Source organism: Macaca fascicularis, chromosome 6 (assembly GCF_037993035.2).
Source record: "Macaca fascicularis isolate 582-1 chromosome 6, T2T-MFA8v1.1".
Taxonomy (NCBI): Eukaryota; Metazoa; Chordata; class Mammalia; order Primates; family Cercopithecidae; genus Macaca; species Macaca fascicularis.
The window spans coordinates 59,021,236-59,039,196 of record NC_088380.1 but is presented as its reverse complement, the minus strand read 5'-3'; the positions used below and the strand labels follow the sequence as shown (position 1 = coordinate 59,039,196).

The window sequence follows — 17,961 nt, the reverse complement described above, 5'->3', positions numbered from 1 at the left end:
GAACAGCAACAAAACAACCCAATTAGAAATGGGGAAAAGACCTAAATAAACATTTATCCAAAAAAGATATACAAATGGCTAATAAGCACATGAAACGATGCTCAACAGAACTAATTAGAGAAATGCAAATCAAAACACAATGAGATAGCATTTTACTCCCTTTTACAACATTTTAGTATATAAAAAAACAGAAAATAAGTATTAACAGAAATGTATAGAAATTGGTACCCTTATGGGAATATAAAATGGTACTACTACTATGGAAAATGGTATGGCAGTTTCTCAAAAAATTAAACAGAATTATCCTATAATCCAACAATTCTATGAGTATACACCTAAAAGAACTAAAAGTGGAGACTCGAATAAACATTTGCACACCAATGTTTATAGCAGCATTTTCCAGAATAGCCAAAAGCAAAAATATCCAAAATATTAATAATCAGATTTTACTGGTCAATGTATCAAATAGTAGTAAGTGTTCATGTAGAAACAATGACTAATGTGTAATCATTAGAAAATAAATGGTAATTTTACTTACTCTGCTGTTTAATACTCATTTTTGACAAACTTAAAAACATTGTTTGCCTCATGGGTTTGCCTTTATTTTTGTCCATCTGTTTGTTTTGTTAATTTGCCCATTCAATTTCCAGGTTTGTAAAGTATCATTCTTAATTCTCAGCCCAAAGGATAAACTCTGAGGGTTGTGATTGTGATTATCAATTACCATTACTAGTCAAGGTAACTGTAAGCGTACAAGCCATTTATTCTGTTTTTCTGAATAAGTTTCCTGAAAAAGAGATATCTTGAAAATGAAAATCAATAACCCTTATTTCTAATCCTGGTTTTTATCAATAAATCTTATTTCTAACTCTGGTTAAGTAAAACAATTTGGTGAGATTTTTGTCTTTTTTATTGTGTTGTCTTTTACATACAGCTTGATAACAATATGAAATAAATTTTTATCAGTGTATTTGTTTATAATAAATAGCTCAAATGTTTACAAAAGATGTTTTGCTATAGATGAGAAAATCTCAACTCCTCTGCTGTTATATTTTATTTTTTGAAAACATAAAATGAGGAACTTCTTGCTCTAAAGTTTCTTCTAGTGATGGCAGTGTATTTGATTCTAGTAAGTGGAATTGACAATAGTTCTACTTTGTTTTAATAATCCCCTATAGAAATGCTATGCAAGAATCACCCAACTCACATAATAATCTGTTTTTCTTTAAAAAATCTTTCAAAATCACATACATCCACCACATTTTCTTTCTTTATTCATCCATCAATGAACATTTGGGTTATTTTGCTACAAACATTCGTGTGCAAGTTTCTGTGTGGACATTAACTTTGCCACTCGTTTGGGTAAATACGCAGGAGCGCAACTGCTGATCATATGTTAAGACTATGTTTTAGCTTTATAGGAAACTGCCAGACTGTCTTCCAAAGTGCTGTACCATTTTGCACTGTCACCAACAATAAATGAGACTTGTTCTCTTCATCCTTGCCAGCATTTCGTGTGGTATTTTGGATTGCAGGCATTCTAACAGGTGTGTAGTACTATTTCATTGTTGTTTTAATTTGTAATTCCCAAATGACATATGATGTTGAACACATTTTCATACGCTTATGTGTCATCTGTATATCTTCTTTGGTGAGGTGTCTGCTTAGATCTTTTGCCCACTTTTTAATTGGGTTGGTTGTTTTCTTATTGAATTTTAAGAATTATTTGTTACTATAGACATAGCTCTTCATGAGATAGGTGTTTTGCAAATATATCCTCCTAGTCTGTGGCTTGTCCTTTCATTCTCTTAGAGGAGTATCTTTCACAGAGCAGAAGCCTTTAATCTTAATGAAGCCTAACTGACGCATTTTTCATTCATGGATGATGCTTAGTGTCTTCCTATCCATGTATCTTTTAGGATCTTCTTTGATAATCCTTTGTCAGAGTTTTCTAATTTTCTTCATATAGATCTTGTAAATGTTGTTTTTAACACTTCAAAATACACTTTTCAAAAAGTCTTAAACAGTGAAAAGATTTTTTTAAAATTACACTGAAAAACAGTATCTGAACAACACTACTGACCCAACGTACTAACACTATGTCCCTTTTGAAACAACCTATCAACTAAGAATAATTCAGTAAAATTCCCATATTCCTTGTAGCAGTTTAAAACTGTGACTACAAATTTCTTTGACACTCCTCCCTCCCATTAAGAGCTGAAGTCTGTATCCCATTCTCCTAGAATCTGAGCTCTGTGATTCCTTGACCAATATAAGAAAGTTAAACGGAGGTTATGTGTGTTTCCAGCATCAGACCTTAAGAAACTAGCAGTTTTCACTCCCTGTCTCTTAGAATATCGTTTCTTAGGATGTTTCGCTTTTGGAACCCAGCCACCAAGTTGTAAAGAAGACCAAGCTGTCCCACAGAGAGGTATATGTGAAGAGGAATAGCACTTTGCCGACCATGTGGGTGAGGTATGTTGGACATGAAACCTCTAGTGGAAGTTGAGCTATCCCAGCACACACCACATGGAGCAGACCAACTTCCCTGCCAAAACCTGCCCAAATTGTACATTTGCGAGCAAAACAGAAGACTATTGTTGTTTTAAGCAACTGATGATTGGGACAGTTTGTGTCCAGCTATAGATTTAAAAACATCCCTATAAATAACTGAATATGATTTTATAAACATTAAAATTGAACCAGTAATTTCAAAAGACCAAAAATGTGTTGAACTTTTAGATAAAAGTCCTAATCCTATAAAAACCATTATGGAGTCAATCTTTAGCCTTTTGATTAGAACTAATTATGTTGGTTGTCAATTTATTACAAATTAAATTAACTCTGATTCACATTATATCATAAAGTATTTCCATGCTAAGTCATAAGGAAATATTACTGAGAGTTCTAATTGAAATAAAATATATACATATTCTCCATGGCACAATAATTAAATGTGTGGATATTAAACCTTTGAAAACTTTCAAGCTAATAATCTTGAAGCTTTTCAATTACCTTGAATCAATAAAGAAAATTTAAACTGTCTTCAGCATACTGTATTCATTAGATAGAAAAAAGAGAGAACCAATTGTTAATGGGAAAATTAAAGATGAAAGGTCAAGGGACCACTTTATTTTATTATTTACTTTTTGACACAGGATACGGCTTTATCACCTAGACTGGAGTACAGTGGCAAAACCATGGCTCACTGCAACCACGACATCCTTGGCTCAAGTGATCCTCCCACCTCAGTCTCCTGAGGAGCTGGAACTAGAGGCACACACCATCCCACTTGGCTAACTTTTTGGATTTTTTTGTAGGGATATGGTTTCACCATGTTGCCTAAGCTGGTCTTGAACTCTTGGGCTCAAGCAATCCTCCTGCCTTGGCCTCCCAAAGCGCTAGGATTACAGATGTGAGACACTGAGCCCAGCCTAAGGGACCTTTTTAACATTCTGGAAAGACTGAGTAAAAGAAAAGAAAAAAAGTAAAAGAAAAGAACCCACAAATGCTTTGTTTAAATTAGAGAAAACAATACTGAAGAAAATGTATTTAAAATCTCTTTAGAACACCACAAATTTTTATTCTCATTTAAATTTTTTGCAATAATTTCTAATCTTCATCTACAGTACTGAATATTATCTTAAAATGTTCAGCTGATCAAATCAGTAAAAAGTAAGCATCTCCTGCTCATAGAGGAGGAAAAAGTAAGGATCCTTTTTCTTATTCTTCGGAACCGCCAGGTAGAACTATGGTAGGAACTAACAGCAGTTGTGTGTCTGGACACAGTCAAGCCCAAAACTGAAACTAATCCTTTGAGAGTCATCCAACAGATTAAAGAAAGATTTGTGCAAGAGGGATAAGGGTAATTATGTTCACATAACAGACTCTGAAATGGAATTGAGGAGTAATAAGTAGGAGAATGTGGGCAAGATACTGGAAGATCATAACAAAGAAACCGGAGGGTGTGACAGAAAATGTAACGTAAAGGAGAAAGAAATGTATCTACATTTATAGCAACGGGTTATCAAAATAAACATACATGAGGTAAAAATAAGAAGAATAAGAAATAAACATGTCATGGTGATGATAGTAATTATATTACAAAACACAATGAACATATGAAATGTTCACATGTAAGCAGGTCAAATCATTGAGCTACCTTGGCCACAAAAGAATATGTCTACTGGCTTGGAATGCCTTAATGGAAGAAACTGTGTTGCTGTCCTTTGACATGTCTTATTAATAACTGGAAGCAATTCACCACAAATATGTCAATTATTAACTTATAAATTAAATACAATAGTAACACAAATCCTAATAGAATCTGTATAAAATTAGGTGATTCTCATGGGGAAGAAAAAATTCATAAAAAATAACTAAGGAAATTTGAAAAATAATAAAGTAAGATTTCCTCGTCAGATAACAGACTACTGTAATTAAAATATCATTGTATATGCCCAGGCACAGACATATACATCAAACAAATAGTACAGATCAGAGTACAAAAACAGACTATGTAGATCTATAGATGTATTACATAATAAAAATACAATTTTAAATCAGTGGTGAAAGGGTGGACTATTCAATAAATAACATTGAGACAACTGGCCATCCTTTCATGGAACCATAATGTCTGAATCCCTTTCTAAAAGAATTACATCATATACTGAAGAATTCCAGATGGATTTAAAAATCTACGCACATACACACACACACACACACACATAAAATGCAATGTGTGTGTAGCTGTGTGTAAAAAATACTGGGATAATATATAAAAGAGGTTTGTTTTAATAACTTTTGAGTGGTTAAAGTCTTCCAAATTAAGGCAAAATATCCACAAACTAGGAATGAAAAATAATTTCTGATCAACAAATTCATATAAAGGAAAAATCAGAGTTAATAAGTAAAACATAAAGGACCAATCTATAGTATACATAAAAAATGCTTACAAAGCAAAAGCAAAATCATTCCAAAAAGGGAGAAGGAATGCAGATGATATGAGCACAATAGATATTAATATTAATATCAATAACCACTTTAAATGCGAATAGTCAAAATACACCAATTGAAAGAGAGTTATCAGAGTAGATTTAAAAAAATAAGACACAACTACATGTTACTGAAAAGAAACTCATTTTTAATTATAAAGACACAGATTAAAAGTAAAGGGATGGAAAAAGACATAGCATGTTTTAACACTAGTCAAATCTTGCTTCAATAGCTATATTAATCTCAGACAAAGGGGACTCCAGAACAAGAAAAATTAACAGGGATGAAGAAGGCATACATAGTGATAAAGGGATCAGTTCTCCAACAAGACATAACAATAGTTAGTGTGTACGTACCTAACAAGAAAATGTCAAAATATGCTATGCAAACACTGATGAAACTACAAGGAGAAATGCATTATTATTGTTGGACACTTCAACATTCTTCGAATAATAATTGACAGAGCCAGTAGGCAGAGTATCAGTAAGAATATGGTTGAACTAAACAGCACAATCAATTAACTGGATATAATTGGCATCTGTCAACTGCTTCATCTAACAATGGCAAAAGACTCATTCTTCTCAAACTCAAGTGAAACCTTCGCCAAGATGGGCCACATTCTGGGACATAAAACATACCTTAACTAATTTAAAAGAATAGAAACCACACAATGCAAGCTCTCAGTCAGCAATGGAATTAAACTAGAAATCAGTAACAGAAAACTAGAAAATCTCCAATTACTTGGAGATCAAACAATACACTTCTAAATAATTCATGGGTCAAAAAAGTCTCAAGAAAAATTTTAAAATATTTTGAACTAAATGAAAATGAAAATACAATGTTCAAAATTTGTGCGATGCACCAAAAACAGTGCTTAGAGAAAAACTTATAGCTCTGAATGCATATATTAGAAAAGAAGAAAGGTCTAACTAAATAAAATAATCTAAGCTTCCACCATAGGAAACTAGAAAAAAAAAAAAAAAAAAGGGCAATATAAACCTAAGGCAAGAAGAAGACAAAAAAATTACAGTAAACATCAATGAAATTGTAAATAGGAAATTGGTAAAGAAAAATAAACAAAACCAAAAGCTGTTCTTTGAAAAGAGCATTAAAACTGATAAATCTTTAGTCAGGCTAACAAAAAAGAGAAAGAGAGAGACAGATGAGAGAGAGAGAGAGAGAGACAAAGCCCTAATACATAAAATGAAACAGGTGTCATCGCTACTGAGACCATGGACATTAAAAAAATAGGGAAATATTATGAACAACTCTATACCCACAAATTTGATAACTTAAATGAAATGGGCTAATTATTTGACAAACAGGAATTACTAAAAATCTTACAAGGAGCAATAATCTGGACAGGCCTATATCTATTAAAGATATTGAATCAATAACCTTCCAAAAAAAGAAAGCATAACATCCAGACGGTTTCCTGGTGAATTCTACCAAACATTTAAGGAAGAAATGACACTAAATCTCTACAATCTCTTCTAGGAAATAGAAGAATGTAGTAACTCATTCTATGGGACAAGCATTACCCAAACATCAAAACTAGATAAAGGCATTACAGAAAAGGAAAACTATAGACTAATTCTCTTATAAATATACATGCAAAAATCCTTAACAGATATTAGCACGGAATTCAACAATGCATAAAAAGATTTATATACTATGACCACGCAGGATTTATTCCAGGTATGATTCTAAAATTCATATGGAAAGACAAAAGACTCAAAATAGCCAACACAATACTGAAGAATGAAGTCAGAAAACTGTTATTACCTGACTTTAAGGCTTACTACACACTGCACAGTTATAGTAATCAAGACTGTGGTATTAGCTATAGAATAAATAGATGAATGGAACAGAAACAGACTATTCGAATATAGTCAACTGATCTCTGAGAAAGAAACAAGGGCAATCCGATAATGGCAGTCTCTTCAATAAATGATGCTGGAACAACCAGACATCCACATGCAAAAACTTAATCTACACAGTGACATTATACCTTTCACAGAAATTAACTGAAAATGGCTCATGCACCTAAATGTAGGAAGCAAAACGATCAACTTCTCAAAGATAACATAAGAGAAAATCTAGGTGACCTTGGGTCCCCTAGATTACAAAGGCAAAAACATGATCCATGAAAAATAAATGAGTAAGCTGGACTTCATTAAAATTAACAGCTTTGGCTCTGTGAAAGATACTATTAATACTAAAAGAATGAAAAGACAAGTCACATGCTAGGAGAAAATATCCGCAAAACATATATCTGATAAAGAACTTGTATCTACAATAAACAAAGAACTCTTAAAACTCAACAATGCCGGGTGCAGTGGCTCACGCCTGTAATCCCAGCATTTTGGGAGGCTGAGACGGACGGACCACTTGAGGTCAGGAGTTCAAGACCAGCCTGGCCAACATGATGAAACCTGCCCCTCCCTGCTCTTCTCTACTAAAAATACAAAAAATTAGCTGGGCATGGTGGCACATGCCTGTAATTCCAGCTACTAGAGAGGCTGTGGCAGGAGAATCACCTGAACCTGGGAGACAGAGGTTGCAGTGAGCCAAGATTGCGCCACAATGCACTCCACTGGGCAACAGAGCGAGATCCCATCTCAAAACAACAACAACAACAACAACAACAACAAAACTCATCAATAAGAAAACAAACAACCTTGCCAACTGAAAAGTGGGTAAAAGATCTAAACACACACCTCACCAAAGAAGATATACAGATGATAAATAAGCATATGAAAAGGTGCTCAAAATCATATATCATTAGGAAATTATAAATAATAAGACAGCACTACACACCTATTAGAACGGCTAAAATCCAAAATACCACACCAAATGCTAGAAAGGATGAAGAGAACAGAAGTCTCATTCACTGCTGGTGAGAATGTGAAATGGTACGGCCAATTTGGAAGACAGTCTGGCAGTTTTCTACAAAACTAAAACATAGTTTTAACATATGATCAGCAACTGTGCTCCTAGGTATTTACCCAAAAGAGCTGAAATCACAAGTCCAAATGAAAACATGCAAAAGAATGCAAGGGAAATGAAAAAGAAAATCATAAGATACCACTTCATGTTCATTAAGATAGCTATTATCACTCCCCAAAAAACAAAAAACCAAGCAAATAAAAAGTAGCAAGTACTGGCAAGGATGTGAAGAAAATGGAATACTTGCTCACTGCTGATGGGAATGCCATTATAGAAAATGGTAGGGTGATTCCTCAAAATATTTAAAATAAAATCATCATATAAACCAGCAGCTTCACTTTGGGATTTATATTCAGACAAACTAAAGCAGGGACTAGAACAGATATCTGTACACTAATGATTATAGCAGCATTATTCACGGCAGCCAGAAGACAGAAGCAACCCTACTGTCCATTGGCAGATGAATGTGTAAACAAAATGTGGTATATACATACGATTGAATATTATTTTGCCTTAAATGGAAGCAGATTATGATATACGCTACACCATGGATGAACCATGAAGACATTGTGATAGGTGAAATAAGCCAATCACAAAAGAATAGTATAAGATTCTATTTATATGGGGTATGTGAAGTAGTCAAACTCATAGAAATAGAAGGTAAAATGGTGGTCGCCAAGGGCTTATGGGAGAGAAGAATAGAGAATTACTGTTTACTGGGTACGGACTTTAGTTTTAGAAGATGAAAAAGTTCTGGAGATATCTGATAGTAATGGTTGCACAACAATGTGAATGTACTTAATGCCAATTAATTATACTCAAAAATATTTAAAATAGTAAATTTCATAGTATGTATAAACCATCACACTATTTTAAAAAGAGCATGCCTTGTGAAGAAACAGACAAACCCTGGTTTACAACACCAATAAAGACACATACGCAAAAGTTTGTCAAAGATGAAGATTCACAACTGCCTAGAGACAGCCTCTTCACATATGTACATAAAAATACTACGTTTGAATCTATTAATCACTCATCTCCTTGGAAAATTACAGAAGTCCAGAATAAAGCTGTTGAACTTCAATATGATTATTCATTTGTACTGCCTCATGGAACAAATTTTCCCAAATTACATACTTTTAAAAAACTACTAGTGCTTGTCTATGTAATACAAAATATGTGAGTTTTTGTTACATGTCCTACCAATTACTAACCTCTTGATTTTTTAGACTTTGCATAGTATCATTATTCAACACGTTTTACATAAAAATAGTTGATAATTATGAATCTTTATTAATAGATTTATGTTATAAGCAAGCACATAAGAGCAAATCTTAAATATACTTATGAAAATGTAACAGACAAAACACAAGGAAAAGGATTTCCAATTAACCAGTTTACTCCTCTACTGGACATTTTTGGCTAAACTGTCTAGTTCACCTTTCAGCAACAAGATCCTTAATTCAATCAAAACAGGATTACTTCAAAGCTACTTGGCATATTTTTTTAAAAAAATCATTCCACCAATCAATCATGCGTAATTCTGTATATTCCTCAAAAGGCTTGTTAGTCATTCCAGCTGGGCACCCATATTCCAGTTGTTCTCTGTATTAGTCAGGGTTCTCTAGAGGGACAGAACAGGATATATATACACACATATATATATGTAAAGGGAAGTTTATTTTACATATATACATATATATATGTAAAGGGAAGTTTATTATTAACTCACATTATCACAAGGTCCCACAATAAGCCATCTGCAAGCTGAGAGCAAGGAAAGCCAGCCCAAGTCCCAAAACTGAAGAACTTGGAGTCCGATGTTTAAGGGCAGGAAGCATCCAGCACTGGAGAAAGATGTATGGCTGGGAGGCTAGGCCAGTCTAGTCTTTCCATGTTTTTCAGCCTGCTTTATAGTCTAGCCACACTGGCAGCTGATCATACCCAGATTATGTGGCTGCCTTTCCCAGCCCACTGACTCAAATGTTAATCTCCTTTGGCAACACCCTCACAGACACACCCAGGATACACTGCATCCTTCAATACAATCAAGTTGACACTCAGTATTAACAATCACATTCTCCTTCTAATCATATTTTGAGACTACACTCCCATAGACACTTCTTGGTTAGGTATAGGAAAGTAACTTACTTAAATTAGTGAAATACGAGGGGAAATGACATTATCCAGCAGTAGCTTTAGAAGTCAATGTGTAGGCATTGGCCTCTTTGCCTACATCCCAGTAACCAACAGTGGTTAGTCTGAGTTCCCAAGTGAGGATACACGGAGTAGCATTCCTGACTGTCTCACAAGGGAAATGCAGCATGAACAAGGAATAGGTATCTGTTATTTTAAGCTACAGGTATTTTGGGGTTTAGTATCCTGACTGATACAGCTTGATAAGCAATTCTCTATTCAAGTACTTCTCTAGGGACGACCACATGAGAATTTAAGTTGTACGATGTCTGTTTTACACTGAGGTTGGGAGTGTTACAGCTTGAGAGTTTACTATTTTCAAATGAATCAAGATGTTGCTTTTAAAAACCTACATTTTGGTCTTTAAGGGCAGAATAATTTATTTCCTTACGCTTTTGAAGGTCAGAAGGTGTCAAAAAGCCATTAGATGATCTGCTTCACAACTGCTCTAATGCTGCTGTGTCATCTTGGACAGATCACCTTCTAATTTTTTTTTTTTTTTTTTAAAGATGGCTATGCGTTTTCTCTTCACTTTGATGTATTCCAACTTGTCACTTTTTGCTTCAGTTTAGGATTCTTTTGGTCTAAAACTTCTCTGTATCAGCCCTAAGACCACTGAGATTACGTTTGTGTAAAAAATATATTAAAAATAAAATAAAAAGTGAATTGAAAAAGAAAATATGGTGAAAATATAAGGCATGACATTTCATTGTTTGGCAATATTACATCAAAGGGAAAGCTAGCTGGTATAAGTTGAATACTTCAATTCAAAAATTAAGTGCCTAAGAGTGGTATACTTGCGAACAAGATTGACATACAGTTTTTTAAAAGACTGTTCACATCATTAAGACTAATGAATACATGCAGAAGAAAACAAAAATCATCAGCATTCATATATTTTTCACTTCATGAAACAAACTAGAAAACAGTCATGTACTAACTTCAGAGTTAGACTCATGAGAAAATTCTAGATCTGCCACTTAAGAGCAATATGATCTTAAACAAATTATTTCACAACTCTGCACTTCAATTTCCTCATCTGCAGAAATAAGGATAATAATACCGCAAAGAAATACTGGTAGAATTAAATAACTAGTTAAGTAATTGGCATGAAGTAGCTGGTGTGCGGAGAAACAAATGCTCACTTCTTTCCCTCTAGTCACAAGCAGGACCAATTAATAGGAAGGCAAGAGAGGAAAGAGAACCCCACTGAAGGCTCAGATGATTGTTAACATTCTTGAGCGGTAAAGGATTTTTAAATAAGGATATGTATAATATTTTTTAGATATAATGCTACTGCACACTTAACAGTCTTAGAGTGTGGTGGAAAAATAACTTTTATCACTGGGAAAACAAAAAATTTGTGTGACTCACTTTACCATGGTATTTGCACAATATAGTGGTGGTCTGGAACCAAACCTGCAGTATCTCCAAAGTATGCCTGTACAACAATCACTTATTAATAATTGGCCTCTCTGCCTCTAGTCTTCTCTTCCTCAAAGGTACCGTCAACCTAAACAAGTAATTATACTCAATCATGCAACTCTTTTGGTTGAAATCCTTCATTGACTGAGTGGTAATTTACCTTAAAAAATTGAAGTATTGCCAGGCATGTTGTCACGCCTGTAATCCCAGTTCTTTGGGAGACCGAGGCCGGTGGATCCCCTGAGCCCAAGAGTTCAAGACCAGGCTGGGGAACAAGGCAAAATCCCATCTCTACCAAAAAAACACAAAAATTAGCTGGGCGTGGTGGCACATGCCTGTGGTCCCAGCTACCTGGGAGTATCACATGAGCCTGGAAGGCAGAAGTTGCAGTGAGCCATGATCGCACCACATGCTCCAGCCTGTGAGACACAGCGAGACACCGTCTCAAAAAAAAAAAAAAGTATTTAGGGATGGAATACCATGGTATTTACAATTGACTTTCAGATGGCTTAGATCAATATATGTGTTTGTCTGTTGCTCAGCTATACACAGATACTCATATATATGCATTTTGCTCATTTATATACATATATATGCAAAATCAGCAAAATACTAACCTACTAACCATGTTAAATCTAGGTGGTAGGTTTATACATTCACTGTACTCCACTCTTCTGCATGTGTGAAAATTTTAATGGAAAGTTAAAAAATTGAAAGCAAAATGAAAATTATGATTAGTATGCCTCCTCTGTGGAAAAATATATTTTCTTAAATATGCATAAATGGACTCTAAGCATAAGAAACTAATAATGATTTTTTGGGAGTGGGGTAAGCAGTGGTAAACGAGCAGATGGGACAGAGAAGGAGACCCTCAGAATTTATTTTATATATATATAAAACTCGGCCGGGCGCGATCACTCACGCCTGTAATCCCAGCACTTTGGGAGGCCCAGGCAGGCAGATCACTTGAGGTAAGAAGTTCGAAACCAGACTGGCCAACATGGTGAAACCCCATCTCTACTAAAAATATAAAAATTAGCCGGGCATGGCGGCACATGCCTGTAATCCCAGTTACTCGGGAGGCTGAAGCAGAAGAATCACCTGAACCCGGGAAGTGGAAGTTGCAGTGAGCCGATACTGTGCCACTGCACTCCTGCCTCGGTGATGGAGTACAACTCTGTCTCAAAAAAATAGAAGAAACAAACACACACACAAAAAACTCTGTGACTGTATTATTCAAGATACTACACTGAAGAGTAATGTTGACTATATTTTTGCTTATGACATGATTATGGTGAGGATTAAATCAGATAATGTACATTAAAACCTTAGTAAGTGCTTGGCACTTGGTCAAGGTTCAATGAATATAGTCCAGCTGTTGAAGTAAGAAAAATAATCTTCAGTACTAACAGTACAAGTTAATTTTAATCAAACCATAGAGATGGCCAGCCATACTCTCTAGAAGTGGCTATTTGTGAACATGAACTTCAAACAGCATTATCAAAATGTAGATCAAAGGGCTTTTCTGACTGGCATAAATCAACACTGAAATTATTTTCCTTTAATGAAATGAGTAGTATTTGAAATATATGGTTGGCTAGAAAACCTGCTTGGGCACCACTAGACAAGCCTGTACGATTTAGCAGGCTCAGCAGCCCAGACTTTTAGAGTAACACACACTGTTAGAGCTCCATTTGGACCTAGGATTTACTACTTGGTGGAAGATACTGTTGCCTGACCTGACTAGTCCTGCCGTCAGACTACTACTGTTATTTAGCTTTAGTGAACTAAGATTCTCCTCATGGGGCCTATAAACCACCTCTTCATAGAGGACACCAAAGCATGGCTTGACTAGACAGGTGACCATTCCTATAATCAGAATATGTTCTCTACCTCATCTTTAGTGAGCCAAGGTATCACCTCGTAGAGCTGCTAAGAAACTTAAATGAGATGTAAATGTTAAGCATTTAAGTATAGTTCCTTACCTATTCCAAGAAAAATTATTAGCAATGATCATTATTATTACTTCTGAGAAACTAAAGTTGCTAGATTACATTCAACTAAAAAAAGGGTTCAGATTAAAAATAACTAAACAGGCCGGGCGTGGTGGCTCACGCCTGTAATCCCAGCACTTTGGGAGACCGAGGAGGGCCAATCACAAGGTCAGGAGTTCAAGGCCAGCCTGACCAACAAGGTGAAACCCCGTCTCTACTAAAAATACAAAAATTAGCCGGGCGTTGGTGGCACACGCCTGTAATCCCAGCTACTCAGGAGGCTGAGGCAGGAGAATTGCTTGAACCTGGGAGGTGGAGGTTGCAGTGACCCGAGATCACGCCACTGCACTCCAGCCTGGGCAACAGAGTGAGACTCTGTCTTAAATAAATAAATAAACAAACAAACAAACAAGCAAACAAACAAAGTGCTGAGATTACAGGCGTGAGCCACCACGCCCAGCACAAACATTTTTATAGTGGTTAGCTTAATGAGGAAAATAGTCTGCTTGTTATTCAACTTATGCTTTTACAGGCCTTCATACTGCTTAGGAAAAACTCAACAATTATTTATTATAAGATTGATTCAAATCAAGTTGATAAAACTGTAGACCACTAGAACAGAATGAGTAATCAAAACTCCCACTGGCTTCCCTTATAAATTATTAATAGTTACCTAAAAGCCTAAGTCAATGACTTTTTAATAAATACTACCAGAATTATATAGGCAATTTGCTTTTAATCACAAAACCAATCTAATCAACAAGAAAATGAAACACAAAACCAGTACTTCTTCAACTGACTTTTCATAATATCCCATAATTTTAAAATATTCACCTAAGATTTTTTAACTTTAAAACATTTGTGGCCAGGCACTATGGTTCACGTCTGAAATCTCAACACTTTGGGAGTCTGAGGTGGGTATATCGCTTGAGGTCAGGAGTTTGAGACCAGCCTGGCCAACATTGTAAAACCCCGTCTCTACTAAAAATAGAAAAGTTAGCCGGGTGTGGTGGCATACACCTGTAATCCCAGCTACTTGGGAGGCTGAGGCACAAGAATCACTTACACCCAGCAGGCAGAGGATGCAGTGAGCTGAGATCCCGCCACGGCACTCGAGCTTGGGCGACAGAGTGAGACTGTCTCAAAACAAAAACAAAAACAAAAAACATTTTTAGTTATGCTGGTAAATATCCATGCAATAAAATACTCTGAAGAGAAGTTTAAAAGATCTAACAAGAGTTAATACTTATTACAAATTGGCATACCTATGTTTAAAAACTCATTTGAGGCCAGGCATAGTGGCTCATGCCTGTAATCCCAGCACTTTGGGAGGCAGAGGCAGGTGGATCACCTGAGGTTGGGAGCTCGAGACCAGCCTGGCCAACATGGTGTAACCCCATCTCTACTAAAAATACAAAAATTAGCCAGGCATGGTGGCAGTTACTCGGGAGGCTGAGGCAGAAGAATCACTTGAACCCAGGACGCAGAGGTTTCAGTGAGCCGAGATAGCACCACTGCACTCCAGCCTGGGCGATAAGGGCAAAAATCCGTGTCAAAAAACAAAAAAAAAAGAAAAAAAGAAAAGAAGCTCAGTTGAACTCTGTCAACCATACATATTTAAGAATGTATACCAAGATTCTGATTCCTATTCTCAATTCACCAAACATCTACTATGAAATATCTATTATGTCTTATACACAATGCTAAACTCAATAACTTGCTTTCAAGATTTTATAGTTTATTGCGAGAAGGCAGACATATAAACAATAATTTCAATGCCAATAGTTTGAATGCAAATGGTAATTTCTATGAAAAAGGTACATATGAGGTACTTTTCTATGCATGGAGAAATAACTGTGCATTGGGGAGTGGGAGGTATAGTGAGATGCAGCAGGACTGTAAGGAAAAGCTTTCTTAACAATGTTGCCTGTACCTGTCAGATACTTTTGTTTTCATTGATCATCCAAGGCTCCAAGACTGAAAAGGGAATTAAACATTTAGCATATGACTTGAATTCTTTCACACATTTTGTACTTACAACCACGGTCATAACTTTTAAATGTAGGTACAGTACCACCTAACCAGTAGCTTATATTTTGGTTGAAAAGCCATGAATTCTTCATCTTCCCAAATTTATTCCCACCAATGCTTCTTATTTTGCCACCCATCAACTCCCAGTAATTGAAATGAAATAATAAAATGTAACAATATCTACAATATTTAAAAATCCCTTAAACTCTAGTTAATTCCTATTTTTGAGCTGCTTTTATTTCCAAGATACATAGAATTGAACAAATTTAGCCAAATAAAATCATGTGGTATATTTAATGCAGACTATAAACAGAATGTATAATTTTCTATTTCAAAAGTCTGGGTTTATACTTCATATCAAGCACTCCATTATTCTAAAATCTATAACATAATAGCTATACAGCTATTTATTACAGAAAAAAATACAATTGGCAATTACTTAGATTTGCAATACATGTCCATTCCTTCATGAACAACTTTGGAGTTCTAATAACCCAAATCACATGGAAAGCTGTCTTTCTGACAGAATTCCACATATACATTTTAGTAAATATTGCCATAAGATAAAGTCTGCAATAGTATTATTCAATAGTATGAAATAAGAAGCATAATAAAGTTATAAAAGTCATCATTTTTTGGTAATCTCTGACATTGTCCATGATGGCTACATTTAAAACCCAAATAGTTATCTCATAAGAAAAAAAATATATAAGGTCGGGTGCGTTGGCTCACACCTGTAATCTCAGCACTTTGGGAGGCTGAGACGGGCCAATCACGAGGTCAGGAGATCAAGACAATCCTGGCTAACACAGTGAAACCCTGCCTCAACTAAAAATACAAAAAGTTAGCCAGGCATGGTTGCAGGCGCCTGTAGTCCCAGCTACTCAGGAGGCTGAAGCAGAAGAATAGTGTGAACCCAGGAGGCAGAGCTTGCAGTGAGCCAAGATCACGCCACTGCAATTCAGCCTGGGCAACAGAGTGAGACTTCGTCTCAAAATATATATATATATATTTTTTATATATACAAACGCAAACAATTGCATTATAAGTGCAAATATAAAATATAAATGCAAATATAAAAAATATATTTTTATAACAAATGCAAACAATTGCATTATATATATTACATACATATGCTATACTGCTTATGGAGATGCTGCTATGCATTAGTTTTAAATTTCTATATGATTCCATAATCAAATTAGTCCATAGATGTTTACCAAGTATCTATTATATGAAGTATCTATTACATGCTAAGTACTGTGTTATCCTATAAAAACACACAGATGAAGAAACAAGTTCCTGATCTTGAAGAACTTAAGTCTAAGGAGAAACACAGACAAGTAAACAGGCCATCACGATGAAGCATATAAGTACAGCATGTCTTTGAATAATATCAGCTTGTTCAAGTTCATTTTGTTATATGTTGATGAAAAAGAAAAAACGAAATTAATTCCCAGCCAGGGTGTGTGAAGTTTGCACATCCTCCTCATGTTCACATGGGTTTTCTCTGGGTACTCCAGTTTCCTCCCACATCCCAAGGATGTGCATGAGAGCTGAATTGGCATGTATACATGGCCCCAGTCTGAGTGAGTGTGGGTATGCATGAATGTGCCCTGCAATGTGATGGCATCCTGTCCAATGCTGTTTCCTGTCCTGTGCTCTGAGCTATAGGGGCAGGCTCTGGCCACTCTTGACCCTGAACTGAAATAAATGGATAAGTATCTTACTTGTTTTTATTCATCTTTCTTAAACATGTATATAGCTCACTTTTATTTTATTTTATTTTATTTTGAGATAGAGTCTCACTCTGTTGCCCAGGCTGGAGTGCAGTGGCACGATCTCGGCTCACTGCAACCCCTGCCTCCTGGGTTCACGCCATCTTCCTGCCTCAGCCTCCCAAGTAGCTGAGACTACAGGCGCCCAATACCACACCCAGCTAATTTTTTGTATTTTCAGTAGAGACGGGGTTTCACCATGTTAGCCAGGATGGTTTCAATCTCCTGACCTCGTGATCGCCTGCTTCAGCTTCCCAAAGTGCTGGGATTACAGGCGTGAGTCACTGCACCCAGCCCTAGCTCACATTTATTTTAATGATTAATATTAGAAATGCGTGGGCCTTTATTTAGAAATGTGATGATGTTTTTTTTAACTCTTGTTTTATATCAATTAGCCTATGGTTAAATTGGTTTTGTTTATACATTGTTTCCCTTAAAGTAGCAGTTTCCAAAAACATAATGATGAGGTAAGAGAGGGCGCTCTAAGACTTCATAGATAAGTACTTAATCTAAACTTGTGAGTTCAGACAATGCTCCTCAAAGAAAATGATGGTTAAACTGCCACCTGAAGGATAAACAAGACTTAAATAGGC

At 35.6% G+C, this 17,961-nt stretch overlaps 1 protein-coding gene across 13 annotated transcripts in view; it reads right to left on the bottom strand.

The window, feature by feature from the left end:
- NDUFS4 (NADH:ubiquinone oxidoreductase subunit S4) overlaps window positions 1–17,961 on the bottom strand; it is a 116,358-nt gene that overhangs the window by 78,448 nt on the left and 19,949 nt on the right. The window lies entirely within an intron of this gene.